Source organism: Nelumbo nucifera, chromosome 2, assembly GCF_055504915.1.
Source record: "Nelumbo nucifera cultivar China Antique chromosome 2, China Antique-T2T, whole genome shotgun sequence".
Taxonomy (NCBI): Eukaryota; Viridiplantae; Streptophyta; class Magnoliopsida; order Proteales; family Nelumbonaceae; genus Nelumbo; species Nelumbo nucifera.
In genome coordinates, this window is record NC_142650.1 from 20,886,866 (window position 1) to 20,907,565 (window position 20,700).

A 20,700-nucleotide genomic window follows, 5' to 3' on the forward strand; every position below is an offset into this window, starting at 1 on the left:
TCTCAGAAGTATCATCACATGTCATGATCTGCCCTGTATGGTGAACCGATTAGGGTGGACCCATTAAAACAAAAGAAGGCGAACGCGAAACTTATCCCGTTGTCACTAGGGACCAGGGTTGGGGGATTATGGGTACGGGGGACAAGTTACCCTACCCCCTGTTGTGTAGCCCATGAACATGAATCAATATCTTCTTCATCCGAGGTTCAATAAAGTGTCGACCTCTGCCCATTTATGCAATGAGCGTCTACCTCAAGCCCGGGCCCATGTAACAGACCAGCAATTTAGACCCAAGTTACCAATAAGAGAGATTCCAGCGGCAGCGGAGGCCATCACTCTGGTTAAAAGAGTGGCTTGGTTTTGACCATATGATGTACCTTTGGGCCAAGTTTTCCTTCTAGGGCCCAACATGTTTCCATAGTGAAAACCATGGAAATAAGCTTAAATGGACCACCCTACTGCTTAACCAGTCCCCAGTTAATGGATTAACCGTCTGCAACTGCAAGGATAGCGCATCTCCTTACGTGAAAAACGAAAATGCAACAAGGTTTAAACTTTAAATATCGATGCGTATGATATACCAAGATTTATCGTGTGATTTCAAGGGGCGATACTCTTTTTATTTTTTTCAAGTTTCAACATACAGCTTTAAAGGTATTATTAACCTTAAAATGTGGCCATGTGTCAAAACTCATAATATTTGGCATATCGGTGGGTTAAAAAAACTAATACATACCGTACTAATGAGTTTGGTACTTAACCTTGGCAGCACTAAAGCATATGTACTCTGATTCAGCTTTGCAGGTGTTCGGGGTAGAACCAAGGGCCGTATTAGTCGATACGCATCGTATCAGGGGCTTACTGATATGTCCCTATAAGGGGTATTTCGGGGTTTAACCTGGTTCAAGGGGTAGACAGGTCTTAAACCGACCCCTTTGAACAGATTTTAAAAAATTAAAAAAAAGGAGAAATGAGCCTCAATATAGACCGATATGCCTCTACTGGTGTATCAGTCATATCGATATTTCGAACCTTAAGAAGAATGTGTGTAATTTAAATGACAATAAACATGAATTTCAATACATGTTCGTATGCAAACTTTTGCACTCAAAAGTGGTCAATATAAAAAAATGTAGATTCCAATCTTGGAATTCATGTTAGTGCTCACCACAACTAAGAATCATTTGGCAAGAGTAAATTCATCATTGCAAAATTAAACCAATTTGCATTTTTATGAACCAGACATTTATTTGTATTTGCACTGAACACATTTGTATTTGCATTTTTAAGAATCGTAATGGATTCTTATCAACACTCAACATGAAAAATCCCTGAAAATGAGACTTGACAGCAATAAGTTCTAGCTTAATTTTAAATGATGTCAAAGAATGACAATGAATATCCATCCACCTCTAGAGCCTCCCACCTCAAAACTACTTAAGCTCTAGTCTTGTATCGTGTCATCTGACGAGCCTACCAATGCCATAAACTGAACCAAAATGACATCTCTGTAAACAGTAAGCTGGAGCAGACAAACAGCAGTTCTCCAAACAATAGAAGTCACTACAAATTTACTGTACAAAAGTAGTATATACTTCCAGACTAGAGCAAACCCTCCTGGCTCCTAGCCAAAGCAAAGTATGGGTTTCTCTTGCTTGAGTAACAGTAATTTGTGTAAGAACCACACATACTGCATCTGCACCATATGTCAAAGTCATCATAGTTTTTTAGGTAAATGGAAGGTCTTCTTAAGGAATTTTATTGCTGCTTCATCATTCCGATTACATAACACGCGTAACAGTGTGTTTGGTTCAGTTGGATTCCACTGGACTGAAGTTGGAGGTAGTGGTAGCCTGGATTTAGTGGAAGAATCATAAGTTTTCAGGGTCACATGCTTGAATTGCTCAATGAGGTTCTCGGTCTCAGTACAGAAAAGTGGAAGGATACCTACTGCTGTTTCTGAAAACTTGGCTATCAAGTCATCTGGCAATCCATCCCCATTGGACCAGAATAAGTCTTTAAGAGATTTGAAATCATCCTCAATTATTTGAGAATCTTGTAAGGAAAAAGCACGAGAAGGGCCTCCAGCAAGAAGCATCAACAAGAAACCCTCAAATGAAGCTTTCATTACTTCGGTAATCACATGGGTGCGCACCCTATTATGAATTGTTTCTGCTATGATCTCTAAGTTCTGCTCAAGTTCTTGAAGTAGAGGCTCAATCCTTGAACTTGCTGGTTCCCCCACGTACAAACCATCCCACAGAACATGACTTAGATCATGGAAGATTATCTTGTAAGCTGTTGCCTCACAGAGTTGTTGGATCCCTCCCTGACAAGCAGCTACTGATAGCTCAAACTTTTTACCCATCACATTTGAAATGTCATCTGCATGACCAGATTCACAATTTCTCAGGTAAGTGACTATCCTTTTCTCTAAGACTCCCAACTCAGTCCTGATGCGCAGCAAAGTATTAATACGGACACATAGCTGTGGTACTCCAAAGGAGTTGTCTCCATTCATTGTGCCACCTTGAGTTTTCTGCTTCTTAGTGCTTTGTGGTTTCTCTTTCTTTTTCCACACACCTTGGAACTTGGATCCTGTAGTACATCTGGTTAATGCTGGCATAGTGGGAATAAAAGTACTCCGTGTCCCTATACATCACAACAAAAGGGCAATCATTATTAACAAGATAAAGAGTCTCTAGGTTTTGCAACCATGTACCACAGCCAGATTTTGCCTTGGATATGTAATGCTGAAGACATCTATCAAGGCCAGCCATCAAGTCAGGAAGCAACACTGGATGCGTAGGTATTGGCAACTCAAAGAATGCATCTAAAGTCTCATCTACAATTCGAAGGATGTCAACAGCAGATGGAGCAAACCTTTATTTATTTTTCCTTGGGTCCCACACCTACAAAGACGAGGTAGGAAAAATTGGCAAACATAAAACAATTATTCAGTAATACAATTATGAAACGAGTTATTATCATATAAAAAATGGGAATACGGATGCATCCATGCACACATGCATGTGAATGTGCTTGGAATATGTGTGCATATGCAGGCATTGAACCAGAAGGTGTGGTAATGAACCGCAATCCTTTAACCACATAATGCAAACATTCTTCAAGTACAATTTGGGAAAACATGATAATCAACCTTCAAGATCTCCAAAAAAAGATGTCCGGAGTTCAAACAGAAAATTCCATATTTTAGAGGTTTTGAAACCATGCAAAGTTTAGTATGTAGAATTACCAATAAAAAATTATAGTGATAGAGGTATGCCTCAATTCAAGAATGACTAGGAAATATTTATCCATTTCCACTCTCTTGTCAACTCGTAAGGATCTACAATGTGGAAGCCTAAACAAGTTAGATTGGATTCAAAGCAGTAAGTATTTAAGTTACACCACAAAAAGCAGTTCCTGAGCTCATTATGTCAAGTCAAAGATCTACAAAAACCATGGAAACTCCTACACCAAGGGGCAGATCAGGTAATGGAAACAAAAGGTCATGGAAAGTTCAGTTTAGAGGCTGATTACAAGAGCCCTGGGAATCATATTCTCTCATTTACCCGCCTTGAAGTCAATTCTTTTGCCTTCACATAAATCATCAACTTTAGAGATGCCTTTCATCACACTTAAATCATGGTTGCTAGTGACAGAATCTGAACTCCATGCAAATTCTGAGTGGCTACACTCCTCCAGTGGCTCGAGTTCCTCATGACTTGGCATGAACTCAACTTAGTCTTTTCCCAACCATAATGAGGTTGGCTACATGAATCTTGTTCCACCATTCCACTCTGTTCAGTGCCATATCTATTGTTAAATTATGGGTCCTTGAGTCATTACTCACTAGTTCAACCCATGTCCCTTTGGCCTGCCACCATCTCTTCTAGACCCTTTAACATGCAAAAGAGCTTCTGCTAATTAGACTGTTCCGTGCCACTTATTCTCTATTTTTTTTTTCTTTTGTTTTTCTCCAACTATATGTTTCTCGCTATGAACACTTTAAGGTTGGACATCCCCAAAATGCTTTTTCTCTTCCCCTTTCTTACTGTTTGTTTTTCAATTAGTTCTAGTCTATGGGTGAGGCTCATGCATTGGTCAAGCAACCTTTCTTTTTCTTAAAAAAAAGGGGAAAAAAAAAATTTTTTGCCCTCTCATCTACCAAGGGTGATATTGTCACTCAGGCCTTAGATTTTTTTTTTTTTTTTGAATTGCTAATAGTTAAAATTTTATTAATATGGATGAAACAATGGCATATGTACATTGTACTTAACACCCCTTTTGTTGCCCTAGCATGCGAGCCACCCCATTGTTTCGTAGAAAGGTGCTGAAATAAAAAAACTGTAAAAGAAAAGAATATTTCTTGAAGAAAAAGAAGAAAGGAGAAAAGGAAGAGAAGAGATTTGAAAGAGAAAAGAGAACAATAATGCTGGTCACCCTCTTCACTATTATTTATAGTCTGAAATAATAAAAGAGTACAAAGACCAATATGCCCTTATAGGGCGGCTAACACATAAAATAGCATAAAACAATTAAAATAACTGCTCGAAAAGGACCTAACAAGAGTGTTGTGGTCTCCGCTTCCTATCTAAACAATAAATAATAAAAAACTACCACTATAGACTACACAATTTGTCTAAAACCCTCAACACTCCCCCTCAAGTTGGGAGTAAATGCCACACATTCCCAACTTGCATAGATTGTAATGTTGTATTCAAGCTTGTTCTTTGCAACCCCTTTGGTTAAGACATCATCCAATTGTAGTTCAGAGGAGATATAAGGCAAGCAGACTTCTCCAGTTGTCACCCTTTCTCTTATGAAGTTCCTATCAACCTCAATGTGTTTAGTCTTATCATGCTGAATTAGATTATGGGCAATATTGATTGCAACTTGGTTGTCACAACATATCATGGGCTCCTTAGCTTTTATTCCAATCTCACTCAGTAGAGATCTCACCCAAAGTAGTTCTAAAACACCATAAGCCATAGATCTATATTCAGCTTCTACACTTGATGTAGAACTGACTGTTTTTTACTCTTCCATGAGACCAAGTTTCCTCCCACAAAGGTGCATACCCCTGATGTAGATCTCCTGTCATCAAAGCAACCTGGCCAATCTGCATCTGTGTAGGACTCTAGCTTTAAATTTTCATGGTCGGAGAAAAGAATCCCTCTGCCAAGATGCTTCTTCAGGTATGCAAGTATCCTCTTAATGGCTTCCCAATGCTGAACCCGATGAGCATGCATATACTAACTCACAACACTAACAATATAGGAGATGTCTGGACGTGTCATACATAAATATAGTAGTCGCCTACCATCCTCTAATATCTTCCCACATCCTAAACCAACTCACCATCCAAAGCATTAATTCTATGATTTGGGTCAATAGGAGTATCAACTAGTTTAGTTCCTAGCTTCCTAGTCTCCTATAGTAAATCCAAGTCATACTTCCTCTAAGAGATGAAAATCCCATACTCGGATCTTGCAACCTCAATCTCTAGAAAGTATTTCAGTTCACCTAGATCCTTGATCTCAAACTCTTGTTGTAGTGAGTAGTGACTTTTTGAATGCATCAATCTCCTTTAGATCATTTCCTGTAACAACTATATCATCTACATATACAATCAATACTGACAAGAGTGTTTGTCTCCTTTTTACAAAGAGAGTATTATCAGATTGAGTCTATATGTACCCAAAACGGATAAGTGCTCCTCTGAACCTGTCAAACCATGCCCTACGTGACTGTTTCAAACCATATAGTGATTTCTTCAGCCTACAAACTTTTTCCCTACCAACATTCTCATAAAAACCAGCTAGAATGTCCATATATACCTCTTCTTGCATATTAAGGAAAGTGATTTTAACATCAAGGTAGAATAGAAGCCATGAATAGGTAGTTGCTAGGGACAAGAGAATCCAAACTAACCTTGCCTTGTACCTCTCTATGTTGCCATCAGCCCTATACTTCACAGTGAACACCCATCTACATCCGACTGCCTCTTTGTCTGTAGGAAGATCAACTATTTTCCATGTTTGATTTTTAACCAAGGCTTCCATTTCTTCTTGCATAGCTAGTTTCTACTCGGGTTTAGAGAGAACCTCACTGACATTCCTAGGTATAGACACAGAATCCAAGGAAAAAAAGAAAGCACAGTAGGAGGGTGATAAGGCATTGTAGGAGAGATGGTGTGAAATGCAATGGGTTGTACACTTTCTCTTCCCTTTACAGAGTGCAACGGGAAGATCAAGATCAAAGGGATCAACTGCCACAACAATGTTAGGTACAAAAACATCATTATCAGGGAAAATAACAAGCTCAAGCTCAAGGGAAATACCTGGAATTGTATCAGCCGAACCTGGGATCTCGGATGGATTAATGGAGAGTGGTGCAAGTTCTTCTATCTGAGCATGTGTGGAGTCAACCCTCTTCTGGTGACGCTGATAGACCTGTAAGGCTGGTCGTAGTGGATCAGACAGTGAGATATAGTTGTTGATGGTGGAATAGATAGATCAGATGAAGGAACAAATGACACCGGAAGAGGGACAGGTTGTGAGTTCTCCCCAAAACACTCCCCCTAAGGAGAACCACTCAAGAAAAAGAAAGTAGACTCAAAAAAGATAACATCCATAGTAACAAACATGCTCCCCGACACTGGATCATAACAACAATACCCCTTTTGGTTTTGAGCATACCCAACAATACCCCTTCGGGGGGAGGGAGGTCATTGGAGGTCCGACCGGAGATACACCCAAAAACTCTCAAAGGTATATGAAATATCTCCCCATTTGGAAAAAGCAAGCCGAAAGTTGCCTTAAACCCCAAAGTGCGTGAAGGAACACAATTAATCAGATGCACGGCTATGAGAACTGCATCCCCCCAAAAACGAATAGGAACTGAGGCACACATCATAAGGCTCCTTGCCACCTTCACAATATGTCCATTCTTCCTCTCTACTACCCCATTCTATTGCGGTGTATATGCACAACTACTTTGATGAATCACACTGTGCTCCAAAAAGTATGAGGACAAGTACTTCTCAAAGTATTCTCTAACATTATTTGATCTGAAGACTTTAGTCCTCACTCCAAATTGTGTGAACCATCTGGTAGAATTGTCGCACCAAAATAGGTACTTCATCACGTGATCTTATTAGATATATCCAAGAATACCGTGTATGATCATCCACAAACAAGAGAAAATAACGATAACCACCCATGGAACAAATGTGGTAAGGACCCCATACATCAGTATGAACAATATCAAAAGCAAAGGAACTTCTTTTATTACTTGGTTTAAAAGAATGTCTACAATGCTTTCCCAATTGATAGCTTTCACATTCCAAACTAGACAACTGAATAGACTCAAACAACTTTGGAAACAAAAACCTCAATGAAATGAAAGAAAAATGACCCAAATGATTATGCTAGAGCATAATCTGACTCACTAACTCTGATCCACTACTGCTGCTGCTACTAGCATGATGGCTCTGATGTCTTGGAATCTCATCCAGAAGATAGACTCCATTCACCTTACGACCACTCCCAATCATCCTCTTTGATTCTAGATCCTGCAAAATACAATTACCAAGAAGAAAGGTTACTAAGCAGTTCAATTTTTTTATCAGAGAGCTTACTGAAAGAAAATTAGTGTAGAGTTTAGGGACATGTAAGACAGAGGATAAAGTAATGTCATTAATCACTCTAGCTGTCCCTTTCCTAGCAATGGGAATATGGGAACCATCTGTTGTAGAGACTAATACCAAAGCACAACTGGTAAGAACTAAAGAGGGTAGATATATTGGTCATGTGCTCAGATGCTCCTAAGTCTATAATCCAAGGTGGTCCCTCTTTACCTGGGGTGGATACATGATTTGCAACTACATATGAACTACCTGTATGAGCAAAGGAAGTAGTATGGTTGGCTCCTACACTGTTCTACCCATCTGAAGAACTAGAACTGGCTGAATCCTTCTTACTCATAAGCTGCCCATACTTTTCCAATTCAATCCTCACTACTGCTGCTGCAATGGACTCCAGATCAGCCTGGGAGAGGGGTCCTGAAGGGTCTCCTGTAATTGCCACATTTGCATTTCCCCTCTTGTTCTTAATCCAAGATGGTACGAGATGAGGGTAAAGTTTCAAACAGGTGTCTTTGGTATGCGTAGTCTTCTTGCAATAGTCACACACCAAATCTTTCTGTCCTCCTTCCTAGCCTCACTACTCCCCGTGTCTCCATTTGGCTTAGATTTAACTGTACTAACCATAGCTAACTGATCAATCCCAGGCTGTCTCAACATGACATTCCTCCAGCTCGCCTCCCTAGAGACAAAGGCATAAGCTTGAGAAAGAGTTACACTTTCTCTAGAAAGGAGATGTTGCCTAGCAATGTTGAATTCAGGGTTCAGTACAGCCAAGAACTCAAAAACCCTATTCTTTTCTACCAACCCTTGATAGGTTGGTGTGTCCTTCATACTCTCCCAAACCATAGTTTCTAAGTGGTCGATCTCCTGCCAAAGAGTTTTCAACATGGAGAAATAGGTGGCAAGAGGTCTATCTCCTTGTTTTGTACTAATCACCTAATTCCTTAACTGATAGGCTCTAGCTACACTTTGTTCCTGGGAATAGGTTTCAATCACTCCATCCCAAATCTCCTTTGCAGTATTAGCCCACAAAAAAATTTTAACAATGTGAGGTAACATAGAGTTACACAGCCAAGGGTTGGGAGGAATAGAATTCCTTAATGAGGATGACGTAGCCACCACAAACCAAATTTTTATGATACTATCAATGGAGAAAGGAGACAAGACCTGCATGGACTTCACCCAATGCGCCTTGCCACCATTATAGAAATATTTTTAATTAAAGCTCCTTTACTTTTGCTCTTCTCTTTGGATATCCTATCGTTCTTTTTTTTCTGATAACACAAAGTTATTGATACAGGGGCCATTAATTGGTGTAATGGTAAAATCTTGAGCTGGTGAGTGTGAGAATGCAGATTTGAGTTTGAAAGTGGTCACTTTGTGCCCAAAAAAAATGACAAAGGGTAGGACAGTATCCACTCTAGCCCTCCAAGACCCCAGATAGCTGGGACAAACATTGGGTAATGGCCTTTTTATTAATTTTTTAATATCTGTATGAAAAGAATAATATATCTAGTGTGTGCCAGACACCACAGTTCAATAGCTAGCCTCAGCTACCACTATTATTGTTTTCCTTTTACAAGTTCCCCCTTGGGGAATTAAACCCCAAAACATCTGAATTCTGTTCACTCCTTGTTTTGCAAGCCCATCAACTAAGCTGTTAGCTGATCATGGTGTCTATTTGCATCTTGCCCTCAGTTCCTATGCTAGTTTCTTAATCTCCCTAAAGGTGTCTCTATGTTCCCATGAACCAACATGATCTCCTTCTAACTAACTTATGATTATAAGTGAAACCCCATCAATTAAAAATGTCAGTAGTTCAGGGGCTTGGCAATTCTTAAACCCTGTAGTACCACCCACATCTCTCCCTCGGTTGAGTCTCCCCATCCAATATGCCCAGAATATTACTGCTAAAATGTTCCTTTCACAATTTCTTAAAATTCCTCCCAGCTCCACAAGATCTTGGATTCCGTATGCTACAAGCCTGCAACCATCAAAGTTCAACCTTATAGTGTTTGATGGGAGGGGGGCTCCACGCAGTTGACAATTTTTTCTTTTTTAGATCAGTGGCTGATAACCTGCTTCTTGTCAACAACAGTGTTTTAAAAGGCGTGCCTCCAGGCGAGGCGCCCCAAAAACGCCCTAAGGCATATGCCAGAGGCACTGGCACCTCTGAGGCGTACGTCTCAAGTGCAAGAGGCGTACACCTCATACACTTTTTTCATGAGGTGTGCTAGAGGCGAATGCCTCATGAACACCCCATGTAAAAAGACAAAAAAAAGAAAAAAGAAAAAAAGGAAAGGAAAGGAAAAGAAAGGGAAGGTGAAAAAAAAAAGAGAGAGAAGAAAAGGGAAGGGAAGGAGGCTTACACCTCCTGAACACAAAGAGGCTCACGCCTCTAGGTAGTGGAACTCCTCGTGTCACGCCTCCATGTGTTAAAACATTGGTCAACAAAGACATTGTCATATTTTGCCAATTGCTTATAATGTCATCCAAGGTGAAAAAAGTAAAACACCCATAGTCTTTACCAAAGTAGTGAAGTACTGCTGCCCTTGTGCATCTCCAGGGATTTTTCCTCTATTCTTCATTGGAAAGACGAGTGAAAAAAGGCCTGCACCTCTCTAAGAGAGTTCCACTTACAGCCAAATAAAGAAAAAAAAAATACTCCTACATATTGGATGTAAAGGGGCAGGAGATCAGCAAATGGCTGTAGTGTCAAAACTTACCCTACAAAGAAAAGGCATGAGGAGATAAAGTCCAATTTGTTTTTTTTTTTTTTCTTTTGCAAATTATTAGAGGTGTTAAATTTCAAATGAGCTACCTCCCAAGACCTCATTAGAATGTGATATTAGATTTCAATTATTATCAGAAATCTAGGTTTGCAAGATCCTGACAAAAAGGAATTAAAACTAGCTATAAAAAAAATATGAAAGACCAGATTCAGTGTTTGGACAAAACAGGATTGAATCTACATTCTACATGGTCATGACATGTGCAGGTGAGGTAGCAACCCAAACTATGTAAACATTTCCTCCAGTCACCCTCCTACCATATGACAAGTTTAGGCAAAGACTTCTTCACAAGAAGAAGAAGAAAGCAAAGGGGATTTATTTAAAAAGAAAGCAAAGGGGATTTATTTAAAAAGAAAAGCGGAATGTGCAGTTAGGTTAGCCTGAACTCTGAAGTTGATGTGGACAATAACAGCATAGACAAGGCTAATTCAAAACAATTTTTCATGGATTGGAAGGTGTTAAGGAAATTTGATTGGGTAAAATGAGATGCAATTTGAAGAATCAAGAAAGTGGGAGAGCTGGGGCTCAGAAAAACAACTTTTATTAATAAAGCATTGTTGGAAAGTGGCTTTAAAGGTTTAGCTTGGAAAAAAAAGATCATCATGAAGAAGTTGCTTCTAGATATGGAGTGACTAGACTTTATTAGGATTCCATAGAGATTTTAGCAACTGATGGGTTTATTTCTGGATAAGAATTATGAAGTTTATCAGCTCTTTGCCAGTCCATCTAATTCCAATATAGGGGGGTAACATAAAAATGAGATTTTGAGAGGATAAGTGGTTCAGAATTAGAAAACTTAAAGAAATGGAACATTTTGCAAAGTTTCTAGATTGCATTGACTGAACTATAAAAATAACTGAGAGGCCCTTTGATAACAACTAAAGTGGCTGAACTGAATGGGTTATTGATTTGTCTTCTAGTGAACAAGTTTAAAAGGAGGTTGTGAGCTCCTTAATGGCTGAAACTGAAGTTAGGTTGATTACTATACTCTCAAACATTTTTATTATTTAATTATTTTATACACCAAAAACAAAGCAAATCATTCAATCCATCCACTTTAGCCATTATCAAATGGCCACAGTGTTTTGAGCTTAGAAACGACTAAGTGGTTTAGCGTCTGAATTTTGGAAGACAATTATAACACAGTTTGAAGAATGTCTTCAGCCTTCAACAGGTTGGAAGAATTAATCCCAGAAACAAGATGGCCGAAGGACGCAATGCTTGAAGGTTTCAGAAAGTACTTGTATGTGGCTTCAATTAGAAATCAAGTGGATCATTTATCAAGTTAAAGGTGTTTGGAGCAACCCAGTTCCTTTAAGAACTGAAGTTTTTGCATCACTCCTTTCCTTGGATGGTATCTTAATGGTGGATCACTTAAGAAAAGGACAGATATAACATCTTATTCCTGGTTATTCGTTGCATTTGCTCCGTTGTTTTTTCTAATGCATGAATTTCTTTCTATTTTTGTTAATAGTGAATTTAAGGGGAGGGAGAGATTTCCTCAAAAGCAACACACGTACAATGGAGAATCTATAAAACATAACATCATAGACATACACAAGGACCCTTTCATGCATGAATTTTTTTCAATCTCAAATTTGGTGATAATCAAAACTGCCATCAATTTTAAACTACTCATAGCAATAAAAAACAACCAAATGCCTCCAAGATTCACACAACAAAGCTATTTTCTGCGAAGACAAGATCATAACTAAGCTTTGTGATTTAAATGATCACAACAAAAAGGAAAAGGCAAAGATGTAAATCTTTAGTAGCAGGATGAAATGAACGAAGAATTTGGAGCAGAACAAATGTAACATTGTAACCGATTCTTTTTTCTTTTTTTCTTTTTTTTTTTGCATTGAAATTCAATACAATGCCTTACTTTTTCAAAAAAAAAAAAAAAAAAAAAGATTGAGGGGAAATATAAGTTCCACCAGCATGAGGAAAAAAGGGCCAGTCTTTGCATACCTCTTGCTCCAGGATCCTGTCAACCCATTCCTTCAGTCTGTCCACTCTGGTCTTTATCCATACCTTCACCAAAATAGCAATTGTAGTTTCAGCCTCATAAGGAGGCATCTCACGAATTATTGCCTTTCCACCATCTTCACTGTCCACAGAATCTTCAACAGCAATCTGTACAAGATCTTTCTCTAACTTGTCAGCAGCTCGTAACACTTGAACAGCATCAGGTGTCAGTTCTGTGATACCCGAAATAATTTGCTTCAGCTCATTTCCATAACAAGCATGAAGGGTAGCAACTGCAACAGCCGCTGCAAGAGGATGCCATCTCTTCAGGATTGGGCTAAATATTGCTTTTTCATTAGCTGCAAGTTCACCAATATCTTTTGCAAGGATAGACAAGAGAGGAAGTGGAATTGGCATATTTTTGGATGATCACCTACAAGAGTCTGCCTTCTCCATTTTCTGTCTTAAGACAGATCAAACAGATTATCACATCATAAAATGGAGAGGTCTACTGCTAACTTTACATTCACATAAAAATAAAAAAGGGCAGCCTCTTTTCTAATCATTTCTTGGGTTAATACACATCTTGGCATCTCCTAAGACAACCCAACCTATTTCCACCAAGTGAACAGGTGATGCTTCCAATCCAAACCATCCATCAAATAGGTATCCTGACCGACTGGGATGGACTTGTATTTGCTTCTCTACTCCATGTCAGTCTACACTCCACTTCGTGCCCGTTTGGGAGGGCTGAAGTGTAACAGCCTCTAGCTTTCCGAGGTGGCCCTACACGGACAGCCTTTAAGCTGTCTGGTAAAAAATTCCCGGAGAGCCCAATTGCTCAAATGGTTGTCAGTCAAGCTTATCCGAAGTGCCTCAAAGCAGTCATCTGCAATTTCAATTCTTTTCAATTTAAACACTACAGATTATAGCAGGGGCTTTTGGGGTGAAACTTTCCGCATGAATAGAGGATGTTGACTAAGACCATTTTGGATACCTAGCCAAACTGCCACATGGAAGGTTCTGAACTTCTGATTTGTCTTACACCCCATCCATATAAATATGCCACCAAATCAATGGTCAGGCACCATTCACTAGTGGTGCCAGGATCAGCCACAGCCCAAAACAGTTTGATTTGACCATTTAAATGACCAGCAACTGCATAATATTCTCACATGGTTACAAACATTACTTAATTTAGATATCAGCATTCAGCTAATACTGGATTGGCGAAATCATTCAATTACAGATATTGATTGGATAAGTGAAATCCTCCCGTTAGCATCTTTTGGGGGTTTTCTTATCCTACTAAACCAAACAAATAAATTACCTACTGCTAACATGTATAGATTGATGAGTTGGCATTGCATGTATACAGTATGCCCCATTAGGATCATTTGAGCATCGAGTCCAAGTATACTTCATAATGCCTCTTACTATTTACTAAGCAAAATGCAAAATAATGCACCAGATGGACTTGCCTGGGCAAAAGCATTGCGGAGCGATGACCTAATGTAGGTATCAATCCTGTTGCGAGTCACATCAATTTCTTCTTTCTTTTTCCTCCTATAATCATGTGAGATATCTTCCACTAGTATCTTAGCTGCCGATACACCTAGAGAAACAAGGGCCTGCATTGAATCAATGTTTGATTGATTAAATGTGTCATGATAAGCAAGAAGTCTTTTTTCAGCCCAACCCAATATCAAACTCAAGATTGAACTCAAGATCTTGGAGGAAACTGGATCTTTTGTTGCTTTTGCATCTTTCGCAACTTCTGTTAACTGATTATCAGCAGAAAACAGCAGGTCACTCTCTATCTGACCAGTTGAAACATAACGATGAAATAAGATTCATAAAAAGCAAACATTATGGAGCATCTGGTTCATCCCAAGGATCACCCAAGTTTTCTTTATGAGTTCTATAAGCTCATCAACCTCTTCAATGAGAGAGGTCTCTTCATTTGCATCAAAACAAGCTTCTAGAAGCATTTGGTAGAGCCAAAAGTTCAGGGGAGACCCATCTGCCCAATGGCATGTATCAGAGACAGTACCATCAAATGATCTGCAAGCAAGAGACATAACAGAACTTCGAAGAATTTGCATTGATTCATTGTTCTTCCCAGTTTCTATGGGTTTTTTTAAAGCCCCGTGAATAATCTGCTGAAGTTGTTGTGCTGACATATCTGACTTATCTATTGATAGATGAGGGTGCAGCAGGAGTCCAGCCTCAAGAACTTTCAAGTTTCTAATCTGCCAAGCTTCATACTCTTGCTGATCGGGAAAATCTGAAGATTTGAACTGTTCTAGTAGCTCCAATGGCAGAACGATTGACTCAATGCGCTTTCCAAGCTGTTATACGAACATAAAACAAAATCCTATGATGAACACCATTGACATTTTAACCTACAAATATATATGAACTTCTTTTTGTTCCTTTTTTTTCTCCATTACAGATAAATTATATATGAAACTCAAAGATGTACATGGTATAAAATCAAATCAACTACATAAAAGAATCGAGTAAATTGCCAATGGAATAGCAACTACTGTACAATGAGTTTATAAAATGGCTATCAATTTACCATACTCATTCAAGCCACCTATGAACATGATAAACACCACAACAAAAAAATGTGTGTGGTTAAACAATGTGACAAGGATCATCAATTCCAAAGATCCACATATGAACAATGTCCGAGTTAAAAAGAGCTACAGGTTAGTCAACTCATAAATCAATAATCATGAGCCCAAAACACGAGAGAGAGAGAAGAAAAATAAAAGGAAAGAAAAAGAAAAACCATAAAACGCCTCAACCATGATTGGAAAAATAAAAACGAAGAAAATTCCTTTCCTTGAAAATTCAAAGTAAAAGAAAAACAAAAGAGATAATTAGCATTCTATTAACATACATCCTGAGAACATAGTGTAAAAAAGAAAAAGATTAAAAAAACTAAATGAGAAAGAAGGAAAAGAATCTATAAATCTCGAATCAGGATCTCCGAAAGAAAAGAGAGCTTACTTGGCCTGTAGCAATTCTCAGCAGAGCCTTCCTAATCCTAGAGTCCGTCTGCTCCGAAAACCTCATCTGAACCCTCATAAGCTCCCCAACAGTGACGGGCTTCTTCGACTTCGAAGGACTACTGCTCTCCTTGGCCGGACTCTTCTTCGAAGAGCTCAACCCCAAAGCCTTCTTAACCTTGCTCGCAGCAGTTGAAGTGAATGATCTATGAAGAGAATGCGAGGTTGAAGAGGAGGAGAGAGTAGAAGGAGAATAGGAAAGAGACGATGCAGAAGATGGAGACCTCTCGTTCCTATCCGAGTGAGGGATAAAATTCAATGGCTTGCCAGCAGAGGATCGATAAGCACCAACGAAGATCTCGTAAGCAGTCTCCCGGAGCTCCGAATGAGTTAAATTGCAGCCCAATTCACCAAACGGGGAGGGTAGATCAATGGAGGGAGACCTGCAGTTGCTTGCCATCTCTCTTCTGTCTCTGCTGAAGAGATGAGCCATTGTTCAGTCTCCTAACTCACTCTCGTGCCCTTTATTTCTTGTCTCTAAACTGTGATGATTCGATGAGTTTCGTTCTCCCTTGGCACATTCCCTGCAATCGAGAGAGAGAGAGAGTGGGAGGGAGTTAGTTCTACTGAAACTGAATTCCCGCCTTCACCCGGGAATTAAGAGCGCCTCCCCACAGAGCGCGCCCCACATGCACATTTCAGCGTGCATCGGGGTTGGGGGGTAACTCACACCTTCAGCGTCAGACCAATAGTAATCTGCCACGCCAGCCTATCCTTCCCCATTTTAAAATTAAGGTGATTGTTTTTAGATGGTGTGGCAGATTGCTATTGGCGGAGATGGCTTTCGCATGAGCAAAAGTAAATTACAAACTAGACCCCTTTATGTCCACTCGCTAACTTTTTCCGGGCCTAAGATGGTGGTTCCAGAATTCTCTTTCGCTCATTCAAGGATGGACAAAAGTGTCCGTCCAAAGATTTTTATCGGACCAGCTGGATATATTAATCCACGTCAGAGTTGCAGACAATTGGTTACGACACGACGTCAGATCTATTTTGAATAACTCCAACAATTTTCAACTTTTACGGGGTACATCTAATATATCTATTAGGGTCTGAGTTTTTTTTTTTTTTTTTCTTTCACAATCAAAAGAGATAGACTAAGAAGGTATTGTTTATTGAGTAAACGAGGTCACATTCAAGGAAGCTTCATTTTGGAGTTTCTCTCATAGGTATATGTTTATTGGCACTTTTGCTAATGTAGTGCTTAATGGTGGTTATGTATCATAAACGCCCTCATTAATTGTATTTTTCAGTTTTATAACTACATCAAGTATAAAATGTTTATTTAATAAACGTCAATAAAACCAAGTACATACTAAACTTATTCCTCCCCATTAAAGAATATATGAATAACACAACCATTTCTTTTTTTTTTATTATCAATTTCTTTTTTCATTATGGTTTCTGTTACGCCAATAATCCCTTTGTCTCACCATTGCAGAGAATAATAAAGGACGACCACTTTTTGGTGGTGACGAGAACAGGTTAAGGTTAGCTTTTATTATTTTTGTTTTTCAATCCAATTATTTTTTCTATTCTACCAATCGCACCTGTCATTTTTTATGTTCTTTTTATTTTCATTCTTACTTTTCTTTCACCAAACAAGCGCAGCCATTTCCGCCAATAACCCCCTATGTTTCTATTATTAAAACAAGTTAGCTTCTAAGTGTTCAAACAAAAAGTCTTCTTTGTTCTACCGATAACTTCATCAATGACTATGTTTAATTTTTAACATGAATTTGTTCATCTGAATCTGACTGAGGCTATAACTTACCAAAAAAAAAAACAACTTTTAACGTTTGAATGCATGAAGCTATTTGTTTGTATCTGACCAACATATAAAGAAAAAGAGGGCAATACTTGGCTTGTTAACTTTAGGTTAATGTGTTTCTTTCACATGTAGGGAGTTATTAACGTATTAGATTTAAAACCATATTTCATCTTTTTTTTATTTTAGTTTTCATATCCATTTCTCTCACAATTTGCATGCATCAGTGCATTGCACGTGCAATTTTGTATGTGTTTTATTAGAGTTTGTTTCTAGGATATTTATATATTAAACCTATTGGGTTGGCTTCGCTGTTGATGATTTCGACTTATTAATAAGGGTATGGTTATCAGGTTTGTGAGCTTTATTGCTTCTATTAATCAGTTAGGTCGCTTGTTCAAACAAATTATGTTCTCTACTCTCTTAGCCTCATAAAGATATTCGTGAATTTAACCTCTTTTGTCCTCACACTTGGGGTGAGCTACCTCATTCGATGATGGTTGGTGTGGGATTAATATTTTTATGATTATATATGCTCATGTTTCCCAAGCTTTCCAGTCTTTTCCAAAATTGTGAGAGAAAATTCACAATCTCTTAAGGTTTTTAACAAATGCTCATATAGTTGCTATGGAAGATTTGAAATCATGAGGTGCTTATTGTCTTGTATAAAAAGAACATTTCCCTTCTATTGAGTTTCAAACATTATATTGTATATACCAAGAATGATATTCATATTAAATTAGATTATAACTAGCTCCCATGGAGACAGCTGGTTTAGCTCAAGTCTTAGTCTTAGTTGGGTCATGCTTTTGACATTGTGAATGTGAGTCCCTCAATTAAGGTTGGTGTCTAAGAAGAACCATTACTTAGAAACTTGTGCTGGACATTTGGGATGCCCCATAGTAATTTCATGTATTTCATTCTCTCAACAAATTTTGCAATTGAACATTTTTACCGGTTTAGCAGCAGACTTTCAAGTTTCAATAACACATTTTCATCACTTAAGAAAGCTTTCTATCCCATAGTCCACGTTAGCCTTATAAGTAAAACCAACATATATTAGAAATGTGTTTATTACGTAAATCCATCTATATTATATTTTTTGTTTAATTAATATAACAGATAGCTCATTTATATTGCAAGGTCCCCAAAAAAGAGACATGCATTGAAACCATAATCACAATCTTATACCTAATAGAAAGTGAATGAGAAAATTTTCTCAGAATTTTGTGGATTCCAAATTTGATTAAAATAAACTTAAGTACAAGTGAGCAATATTGAAAAGTTTATATTGTTCAAAAGTGTGGATCAATTTCGCATTACAAACTAAAACCATAAAACCCCATATGCCTCCAAGCACAAGCACAACACCTCCAATGAGAGCTCTAAACACTTCATATGCCTTTGCCTCAACCAAGAATTCCAAAACTCTATGATTCTTATATCGCATGCATGGGCTATCATAGACTTCAGCAAACACACAAACACACACACACACACGATCAATGGTTGCAATTATAGTAACCTAATACTTAAATCCAAAAAGTCCCAACTCTCTATCTTTCATGCCATTTACTAAATAATGCTCTATATCCACTTGATAGGTTAACCCCTCATAAGCCATTAATTAATATTTCAGATTCCCTATAAGAGCATTAAAATTGTAATCTAAATACCATGTCAATCCATTTCTTCTTGGTGTTACCTACCTTCAATTCAAAGACAAAAAATGTGATTGTAAGAAATCGAGCACCATCACTTTGAAAATGCTCTATGTTGTTGGAACCATCCCCAATGTAGTAATATTGATGTAGGCCAAGTGTTGTTGATTCCTATGTAATATTAACCATTTTTTATAGCAACACTTTGAAAATTTAGAGGGCTTCCTTTCTTCTTCTTCTTCTTGATGTGCATGCTTATACACATTTAATAAATACATAAATAAATGCTCTTTTATCTTCTACATTACGTGTAGATGCCTCTAGAAACTCTTTGCAATTCTGAAAAACATTGTAGAAAACTCTGCATTAGGATCCAGTTCAATTACACAACCATAAGAATCCATTGCATCTTCAGCCTTTGCAATTCTTGTCCATCATTTTAAGATATAATCTGGAGGTAGGTGTTTTACTTGTTGCCTTTGAGAGAAAACATATAATGCATGGGGGCACACAAAATTGCCATAAACTCAAAACTTTTTACAAATGTAAATAATCGTTACATGTATTGGACCAAACGTCACAATATGCTCATGTGGTTTATCCGAGTATTTTACCTTATAATTAACCACGGTTCCAATCTCAGCCACATCTTTAATAACAAAATCATGATTTTCTGAATATTGCGTCTCAAACTCCCTATACATTGTTGGAGTATATATAGATGCGGCATGCTTGAACATTTGTATTGGAAAAGCCAGGTGAAGAGTGATTTGACTCTTCACTTCCGTTTCTAACTCTACAACTCTTTCCAAGTATTTAAAAAAGCAACATAAATCCAAGTAAGTTTAGATATCCTCTTAATGAATTGTTCATGCTCTCACTACTCTTTTGTGTAGTTTTCATATCAACACAAAAATGATGTTTGCAACCAAGTATTGTCTATCAAATCATATTTTTCATGCAAAGTCTTAAGAAATTCATCTTCTTCTTCATATTCATACTATCAAAAAGAAGAAATAACAACAGAAACATGCTTCAAATGCTTAGCTGCATTTTTATATATATGCCATATGCAAAGACGATGGCATGTATTTGGATTGCATTCGCCATTGCTGGGTCTTGATCAGCAAGAATTGTCCTTGGATATTTTCCAGACATTACCTTCAAAAAGGACTAAAAAATCCACTTAAAAGACTAAATGCTCTCATCATACATTAATGCGGCTCCAAAAAGAATAGTTTGCTTATGATGGTCAACTCCAACAAAGAGGGCAAATGGTCTCTGCTCATCATTTGTTCTAAAAGTATTATCAACATAACCAAAATAGTTGTAGCCGGCCACCATTCTTGCATCTGCCCAAAAGATGTTGGTTATTTGACTACTCTCATTGTCAACTTGAATTGAATGAAATGATGGCATGTTATCTTCTTGCTTTTGGCCGTATACCTGAATCATCTGCGATATCTGCTTGAAAAGCTTGTGTGATCTTGTTATTTTTCTTTGTGATCTTATAGTGTATAAGGAAATTGTCATCCCTCATTATTTGATAAATGGTATTTATTCACTTTAATAAATTCACATATAAGGAGGATTAGGTGGTTGGTTATTGAGGCTTGAGAATTGACATCATTACAGATTCACACGTTTTATTGTAACAAAAGTTAAAAGTGTAACCTCATAATTTTGTCATAAAAAAGCTGGCCCATGCAGGTCTCGAACCTGCGACCTTCGCGTTATTAGCACGACGCTCTAACCAACTGAGCTAATAGGCCACAGGTGA

The 20,700-nt window shown here is 38.0% G+C and overlaps 1 non-coding gene and 1 pseudogene across 2 annotated transcripts; both read right to left on the bottom strand.

Moving 5' to 3' along the window:
- Positions 1-1,228: 1,228 nt before the first annotated feature.
- LOC104595119 (protein unc-13 homolog) lies at positions 1,229-16,118 on the bottom strand (annotated as a pseudogene). Its single transcript, XR_016081918.1, has 5 exons — positions 15,433-16,118; positions 13,893-14,762; positions 12,415-12,870; positions 2,723-2,912; positions 1,229-2,652 (listed from the first exon to the last, which is right to left on the bottom strand). The product of XR_016081918.1 is annotated as a protein unc-13 homolog (transcript).
- Positions 16,119-20,618: 4,500 nt separating this feature from the next.
- On the bottom strand, positions 20,619-20,692 carry TRNAI-AAU (transfer RNA isoleucine (anticodon AAU)). Its single transcript has one exon. It is a non-coding gene; the product is annotated as a tRNA-Ile (tRNA).
- Positions 20,693-20,700: the final 8 nt, after the last annotated feature.